This window comes from Microtus oregoni, unplaced genomic scaffold (genome assembly GCF_018167655.1).
Source record: "Microtus oregoni isolate MIOR12 unplaced genomic scaffold, Mior012 000005F_ref0000423, whole genome shotgun sequence".
NCBI lineage: Eukaryota > Metazoa > Chordata > Mammalia > Rodentia > Cricetidae > Microtus > Microtus oregoni.
In genome coordinates, this window is record NW_024543064.1 from 36689700 (window position 1) to 36698929 (window position 9230).

At 47.6% G+C, this 9230-nt stretch overlaps 1 long non-coding RNA gene across 1 annotated transcript; it reads left to right on the forward strand.

The window, feature by feature from the left end:
• Nucleotides 1-491: 491 nt before the first annotated feature.
• On the forward strand, nucleotides 492-8958 carry LOC121448233. Its single transcript, XR_005974352.1, has 3 exons — nucleotides 492-654; nucleotides 8061-8360; nucleotides 8678-8958. It is a non-coding gene; the product is annotated as an uncharacterized LOC121448233 (long non-coding RNA).
• Nucleotides 8959-9230: the final 272 nt, after the last annotated feature.

Consider the following 9230-nt stretch of genomic DNA (forward strand, 5'->3'; position numbering starts at 1 on the left):
GTGTTTCCACCTCCTTCTGTGGGGCTGGGTAAAAGGATGCTTTCCCAAGGCGGGTCTGGCCCTAGGGTGCAATCATCCCAGATCTTAGCGACCCACACACCTTGTAAATTCAAAAGTCAACAAGACCTGGAAGTGGAGGAGACCCTCCAGCTGGAGGAGGATGTGGAGGGCAGTGGGCCTTGCCTGTGAAGTCGGTAAAGGGCTGCTTCAGTGCCCTCTGCCCCTGTCCCTAGGTAGACTACTCCACCCCTGGAGTCCTGTGACTTCCTGATCACTTACCTTCATACTCTGTCCTCAAATCTGTTCCTGCAAAAGAGGCCTTCAAAGCCACCTGCCCTATATGTTCCCACCACCCATGGGGAGGCTGCAATCATGGGGAGTGCCTTGCTCAAGGTCAGCGTTAGGGTTGATAAAGTGGAAATGTCCTGGTCTACAGTCAGGAGGTTCAGCCTTGGCTTAGTCCAGCCTTACCCTCTCTACAGGTCCAAGTGGATATGGAAGAGACTAGAGCTTCTGGTAGCACATTCCACCTATGAGATCACTCACTGCTATTTGTATACAAAACACCATCTTCCCGGAGGGGGAAAAAAAGCTGCACCCTTTCACTTGGGAGTCTGATGCAATGGACCCCTAAGGACTTCTACAGGCTTGAATGTAAGTGGGGTTTACACTCTATCCCTCACACATGTTAGTCTGTTTCCTCGGGTTTTTGAAGAATAAATGAGACTCTGATCGTGAAAGTATGTTATTAGTCAGATGTGTTTACATATGAGCAAGCAAGTGTTGACTGGCACCTATTATTTTTGTTCTTGTTTGATGTTTGTTGTGCTTTCTGCCTAGCCAGAAGGCTCCGCTGTCCTCTGGAGACCTGAGACTTAGGTGCAAGTTCTACCACCTCATAAGAGCTAAGAGAAGGCTCAGGATCTCAGCTTGGATACTCAGAGTCATCCTCAAACCCCTGTCTTGCTCTCTTCAGCTTGTGAATAGAACGGCGGCTTTCGAGATTAGCCAGCTTCATGACATGGCAGGTGCGTCCAGGCACCCGGGGACCGATACTTGGCTTCTGCCTCTCTCCAGTCCTCCAGGGTCCCCGATTCTGCATGCTCTGCTGGGTTCCTATCTTTAAACAATTCCCTTCCAATTCTACCAGAGCCTTTACTTGGGGGAGGAAAATTTCTTCTACATAGTTTTGAATCATTTGGCATAAAAGCTGACACGGAGCTTTGTCACAACCGTGAGGGGTGTAGGGCCAGTGGGGAATCTTACCCACCTTTTGGAGCATTTTCTTCTGGGTGGAGGAGACAGGGACAGGAAATTATACTGCTTCAGGAACAAGCAGCCTGACACTTTGGTGCCTGGTTACTCCATAGCCTCCTTACAATGGGAAATGAGAGGCCATACCAGGTCTTCCTTGGGGCACAGAAAATTCTTTGGCTTGGTAGTCAATCTCACTGAAATTTGCCTTGAGCGTTCTCAAAGCAGTGCCATTAGCTACTGTGCTGGGCGATTTTCTTTCTCAGCTGCGATGTGGTGTTTGTGGACCCCATATCCCAATCCATCTATGCCATCAGCTGTCTGGACTGCATTTTCCTCTTCACAAGGCCTGAAACTGTGTTCAGCCTCTGATGTCCAGCTACAGTTGAACATAGCCTTCTCCAAGTCATTTTGGGTAAAGCAACCCAGTTCAGGAATTGGTATTGAGCAACGCCAATGGAGGCCTATGAGAGTGACTGGATGAGAGGAAGGATAGATGGATGGACAGACAGATGACAAGGACTGGCATATCTTATCTTAATTATCTCCTTCCCCATCTATCCCCTTGTCTCCTGAGACATGTCAGGCCCATGTTTTTGGACTGGTAGAGATTTGGCAAATGCCATAAAAATGACTGAGTTTGCATGAATAAGCAGTTGAGAGAATCTATGTTAGGAGCATGATCTACATACAGGCTAGCCTTAGGATGAATGGATGCTGATGTGACCACTGTAATATATATGTCTGTCCCATGCTTTCATCTCTGAACTAAGATGTAAGCCTTGTATGGAAAACCGAGCACTCCCATTTACTTATAAAATAAAAGTCACAAGGTAGGAAAATTAGGGAATCAGTTCATGAATGAGTAATGAGGGCAGAAAGGAATAAGCAAACAAAACAAGGAAGGCAACGAATAAATGAATTAATACATAAGAGGGTGTTGGGGGAAATAAAGGAAGAAATGAATAATGGTTAATTATGAAGGAAAAATCCATATCTGATGTGATGTGTTATTTATTGATAGAAGTCTAGAAGGCAGGGTTGTCCAAAGTCAGCCCTTCTCCTGTATCAGGGGTTAGGGACTGTAGAATTTAGGGGTTAGCACCTCTGCTATAGCCTAGAATTTAGCTTTAGGAATTAGTGTCTGTGATGGTTTGCAGGCATGGGATTTGCTCTGTGTGTGAGGGGTCGCTAATAGCTTTAGATGCTCCACCCAGCAGCGCACTCTCCACAGCAAGTGGTGGCTCAAGAAGGGTCTTTGGGGGCCAGTTCTTTGCCTGGGTTGATCTACCAGATACCTGTGAGCTCACTTTCTTACATAAAAAGTTACTCAATTGATGAGGCCTTACGTTACAATCCTATCCATAATTTTAACACTCACCTTTTATATCTGCTCCACCATCTTGGAATTCTTTTTATTTCAGTGGAACAGCGCTAGCAATTAAACCTAGGGCCTCGCACACATCAGGCAAGCCCTCTGCTGTTGAGATAAAGCCTCAACCTTCTTCTTGCTTTTTATTTCTAGATGCATCCTCATTAAGTTGCCCAGACTGGCTTTGACCTCACCCTGTAGCCAAGGCAGGCATTGAACTTTGGATCCTCCTACCTCAGTTTCACAAATAATTGGTTTGCGCTAACAGGCTTGGCTTTTGAATTTTTATATAGCCTTTACCTAATATATTATACATTTTTCTTGTTTATTATATTTTTTCCTACTTGCACACAAATTCCAGGAAGATGGGGCTTTTGTTGCTATGTTCACAACTGTGTCCCAACGTCTGGAACAGCGTCTGCCATCCAGCAGGTACCACTAAACATGTGTTAGGACCCAAGTGAGGCACGTGTGTCAAACCCAGTCTGTCTTTCCCATGTAAGAGAAATGATCCCTTTCTTTTTCTGTGTGGACACCCCAGTAGCCCCTCCTTAGACTTCAGCCTCTGTTCTGAACCCCCATCTCTCTCCCTGACCTCCATCTTCTTGCTCAACACTCCTGCCTTCATCATCTTGCCTGATCCCGGTCTTCTATTTGGTCTATGGTGATCTTTGTTCTATGGTAACTATAACCATATCATTTCCCTCCCATTGCCCACTTTACTGTCCCCTTTCCTTCCTCTTGGTCTTGTGTTTCCTCCTGTATGATGCATGCCTAGAATTGCACGATCTTTAGACTTTGGAGGTTTTTGGCTTTTAGATTATTTATAGCTCTAATGAACAACTCTAATGTGAACATCTAAAATGCTTCAAACTTTGACACTTTCTGAGTTCCAACTCGAGATCACTATAATGTGAAGCCTCCAACATATGGTATATGTTCTGTAAGTGTAGTTGCATTTTCCCTAAAGAAGGGCATCCGGTTAGGAGGTGCAGTGGGGATGAGTGCATGGTATAGCATGGACAAGCATTTGGGTACGTCTACAGTGTGGCATAAATTCAAGGACTCTGAGTGGGCATGCTTGTAGGTGCCCTGATTTCAGCAAGAGAATATTAGAACACTGGACAAGAGGCAGGGTTGAAACCAAACCCCAGAGGGTACTGACCAGATAATTGAAGAGCTCTGCCCATCCGCGGGTAGTGGGAAACTTCCAAGAGATCCTGCAATACAATGCAAGTCTTTGCCAGGCTACCAGGAGTCCTGTGTTGTGGCCCCTTGATTTCAGACTTTCTCATAACTGTCCCCAGGTATCTGAATTATTGTCCCCAGTCTTCTGGGGAAACAGAATCACAGGAGTTTGATAACCTTCTCCAAGGCTACCTGATGCTGCAGGATTTGAAAGCCGACCCAGGGAACCTCTCTGTAGCCTTGGTCATGTAGATACTTAGCACTCGCCTGGCTTCTGGATGAACCATCTCTGAAGCCTGGAGACTGGTGGCATTTGACCCCATAGCAGCAGCTTGCTGGTCCCCAGAGCAGCCTCCAAAGCTGCAGCTGTGAATAAGGCCTTCACAAGGCCTCTTCTGGGCTTGGGACTCAAGAAGAGAATTTTACACTGTCTTGGAAACACATGTTCTTCTAAGGAAGGATTTTTTGTTTTCATTTCAAACAACCCTGGTTGGTGACGCGTGGCCAGGAGAGGTGCCCTGTTTTCCATCCTAACACCTATTTGCAGGTGGCGGCAGGGAGGACCCCAACCTGAAATGTTATTTCAACCCCTTCCCTGGTCCTGAGGCTCCATTTCCAGGGCACGTGTCGTGAAGCGTGGCTTGCTTCACAGTGGGTCCCATTGTTTTCTGATTTGAGCACCTTCCAAATAGGGAGATGAGCCTGTTTCAGCTCTTTCCCTCCTGTCCTCAGACACAAAATGTCCCTGCTTGATGTGGAGCTTAAATAAGTAGCCTTGTTGGCACTGTTGGCCATACCCCCAAGGGGCCAGTTTGCCAAAGACAACAACCTCAGACCACTCCTCCCTGCCCTCCACAGAGGCGAAGCTGGTATTTTTTCAAATGTTCCCTTGCCTACTTTCTGCCAACTGAGGCACATTCCAAAGGGGAAGAGGCCAGAGATGCCTTGTCACCTGACAGGGTACAGACAGAGACAGATGACATGCTCCCTGCCAGAAAAGGCCACATTCAGACACTCCTAGATAGTCAACAGCCACTTTATTAACAGCGACGATTCCATCTGAATCAGTCCGGGAAAGAAAATATTTATGTTTGCTTGTTGCGAGGGCCTTCGTCTGTCTTCAGCAGGAGCTGGCCACGCTGTAGTCCAGGACCGACACAGACAGGTTGACATGTCTGTGGGCTTGCTCCAGGCGCAGGGCTGATGGATATTTCCGAATGTCCCCTCTGGGTGGGGGTAAGGTGCGGGCTTCTAGGGTACTGGATGTGGGCATTAAGGGTAGGCAGAACTTGAGGAACCAGAACACCCAGGCACCTGTTAGACCACAGGTGAGGCTGAAGCAAATGCAATACCCTGTGATCTCAAGATGAGCTGAACACGCTCAGCAGCAGCCCCACGGAAGTCACTTAGCGCTGAGAACAGTATAGCAGCACTCTCTGCAAATTGTGGCAGTGAGCTAAGTCTGTCACTTAAACTGGACAGAATATTAAACTCAGTTTATATTCCTCCTCCTCTGGTGGCCATTATTTTAAATTAAACTCTAAAGGCAGCTCTTGAGCTGTTTCAGGGTGGCCCATGAATCTGCACTTTGGGGAAACCCTGCCCAGTCCAGCAGTCAGCTGTTCCCACTTCAGGGACACAGTTAGAAGGTGCTGAACTGAACAAGGCAGGTGGCCCTGGGCAATGGCAGTTTGGGCCTTGTGGGCTCTGTCAGAACTGCTCGCTCTAGACTCTGGTGAAGTTTCTCTCGCTCAGCTCTAAATGCTAGATCATGTATTCCTATATGTTGGTGTCTGAAAACCCAAGTTCAGATCCCAGGGTACCGAGTTGTACCACTCAGCAATTGTTCTAGCAAACCCTGAGTGTGTACTTAGGTCTTATTGTCCTTTTTGATAAAACAGAGCTATTAAGTGCCCTCTCATGTGGTGATCTTGAGAGTGCAGTAGGTAGGTGTGGAAACCAAAGCATTGGCTATGTGGTGGCCATAGTGAAAAGTGTCCCGACTAATCTCGCGGGATTTCTCTAGAACAATGTCAGGGATTTTTATTTACATGAGAGTAAACATGTACAAATTCATAGATTATACCTGCTAGTCTTCCCAGGATGTTATAACATTTATAGTTACTTGTTTTACATAGTGCTGGGGGCTGGACCATCTCACAGCACGCCTCTAGATTTGATTTCTCAGGAGGGACTCTGCCTGGCTTTCTTACTGTCTCTGTACATGGCAGAGAGAGTTTGGGTGCTGTTCTTTCTTACTCTCCTTTCTTAAAATGTTTAGTACGTTTATTATCTTCTTTGAGGAGAGCACATACGTCACAATACATATGTAGAGTTCAGAGAACAACTTTTGGGAGTTGGTTCTCTCCCTCTGTCATGTGGATTCAGGAGATTGAACTCAGGTTCAGGGATGATGGTAAGTGCCTTTATCTGCTAAGCTGTCTTTCTGGCTCTTTCCTCTCTTTATGAGGCCAGTAATCCCATCGCAGAGGATCAAGAGTTCATCTAATTACTTTCTGATGCCAGTCCCTCCAATACTATCACATGGGTGTGTCTAGGGAAGACATTCAGTCCATAACAGCATCTGCATGTAACAGCTATACAGCGTTTATGAACCTGCGTGTTGTGCTGGTGTTGATTAGTGTGCACTGATGTATTACATGCTTTAAAACAGATCGGTGATGCATGGAGGTTAATAGACATTTACATCTGTTTCTGCTTGCAAGTCTATGTATACATGAGATTGTAGCAAAGGTTAAAGTCACAGGTTCAAAGTCAGTCATAGGAACAGAGTTCCCTTGCATACAGATTACATACAAACATGAGAAGAGAATGACTTGGACCACAGTAGGCTCTTAGTTGCGGGCATCCAAGGATTTTCTCTCGGCTGTGGAAGGGTTCCTGGCTTTGGGGGCAGTTTTCCTGGGATGGGGACCTGCAGCCTGTCTTTGGTGCTATGGGAGCCTTATTAGCTCATCTCCATCCGGCCTGGCCCCATCCTCATCTATTCCAATGGGTCCTTTGTCTCACCGATTCCTTCCAAGCTCTAGGTTAAGTGACATTTGCTTAGCAATTGGTCTGTTTGAAAAGTTCATGTGTGAGTGCTCTGGCCTGTGAATACCGCACTACCGTTCTGAACAGGCAGAGGCCCAGACCCCTGGGAGAGGGCCACAGGGAAAGGAGAGACATCCAGATGATCAAGGGTCTCTCAGAAACAATCAAACATGCAACACCTATTCCAGAGGAGCAATTAACAGACAGCTGCTGGTTCTCTCTCTCTCTCTCTCTCTCTCTCTCTCTCTCTCTCTCTCATAGTCTCAGGATTAGAATGTTCAGCACAGAGGTCTGGGTTTAAGATCAAAATCTGCCATTTTTCTCCTCCAGGAAGAGAAGGGATCCATGGACAATGGAGCCCTAGGGGTCTTAGCTACCACTCCAGGGCTCAGTGACTTGAACTTGGCTCCCACCACAGAAATCCTTGCAGAAAATGGTGGGACTAGCATTACAACCCATGCGAAATGTCTACATACAGGCACTTCTACATCACCCCTTCTACATACGAACATGACACAAAGGCATAGTGACAGAAATGTTCCTGGAAATATAGCGAACACATACACATGCACACACACACACGCACGAGGGGAGGGGAGGTGTCTTCCGTGCTCCACACAGCACACCCACAAATAAATACACTGAAACATACTTGCAGTTGTATTACACACCCAAAGAAGCACATGGCTGCCTGCACAAGCAAGCATACCTTCATAGTCTTACACTTATGCATGCAGTACACACATCTCTACAAGCTCCCAGGAACTCACACACACACACACAGGGGCAGAAGCTGCTTGAATAAATATGTCTATTGAAACAAAAATTCTCCAAAGCCCGCATTAGTGATTCTCAGTCAGAACTCCCATCAGCATCAGCGCGAGAGCACGGAGAATGATACACCAGGGTGTCATCAGATGCTGACACACGTGCACACGCTGTATAGGAATCAGAATTCTCACGGCACAAGCAGTGCGGGCTTTGTGTACAGACCTTACCGGGCTCCTCTGGGGCCTGGCGTGGGAGTGGGAGCCAGCGAATTCTGAAAGGGCTCCCCTGCCTAGTGAACACAGAACACTTTTGTCATTGAAAATAAAGTGACTCATCTTTTATTACTTAGAGGGTGAATGCAGTAATTTGGCGAGGACGGCTGTGATTCTTTAAGTGATGATTTTTTGTTGTGTTGTTTCAGGAGCAAACGCCATCGTTGCTGCGTTCCTTACTGGTTTTCAGCAGTAGGAGCAGTACCAGCAGACACTTGTCCAGCAGATTTTACTTCAGCTGCCTGTTTCTGCCTGAGCTGAGAAGGTCCCATCGCTTCCTGCTCTAGACGGAGAAACTGAAGCTCAAGGTAGTGCGAGCTGCAGCTCAGAGCCATCCAGGTACCTGCCATTCCTGTGGCACTGTTTGCAGAGCCTACAGAAAGCACTGAGCCACAGATAGTGTCATGGTCAGGGTCGGAGTTGGAAGTCGTCGGCAACAGCTGAACAAGGTTAGGAATCCAGAATTCCTTCCTGTCCGAATGGTTTATAGATTTGGATTTCCCTTTCCAATTGAGAAGACACTGAGGGAGAGGGTAGAAATCAGGGACACCCTCCCACCCTCATCCAGTTCTATTCTCGCTGATTAAGACCTGGGTGATGAGGGCTGGCAGTAGTGAGGGGCAGACTGCTTCCTATAAAGAAGGGGGACCTGGGTTCATCCCCTGAGCCACAAATCAAGACACACACACACACACACACACACACACACACACACACACACACTCGTACCTAATTGATGTATTCCAATTCCCTCTCCTACCCACAGAGAGAAGGTTGTTGGGTTGGACTTTGGAGAAGTCCTCTCTCCCCAAGAGACTTGGAAGGTCAGGAGAGTTGCCACCTTTGAGAAGCAGACTTCCAAACAGCTTGAACAGGCTTGACAAGAGCTGCAGGTGGGGGACCCGCAGCCCCTTTCTGACCGCTGCTCCCTGGGAGAGGCTCTCTAGGCCAAGACAAGCTTTGGCTCTAACTACCTTTTCCTTCTGAGCTAGGGATGCTGGGTGGTCTAGGGGGCAGGAGGGCAGCATGGGGAGGTGGAGCAGGGCAAGGCAGGCCAAGCCAGGCCTCACGTGTGTGTGTGTGTGTGTGTGTGTGTGTGTGTGCGTGTGTGTGTGCGCGCGCGCGCGTGTGTTGGATCTGGGTCCTGGGAGGGCTGATGCCTCCGGAGAGAGCTGAGGTCAGTGGGAAGAAAGATTAGCAGATGCTAAAATGTAACTCCAGGAGGGTCCAAGCAACCTGTTGAGGGTTTGGGATAATGAGCACAGAGAAGTCCCCTCTCTTGAGACCCCTGCTACCCAGGAGGTTAGGGTGTGGGGTAT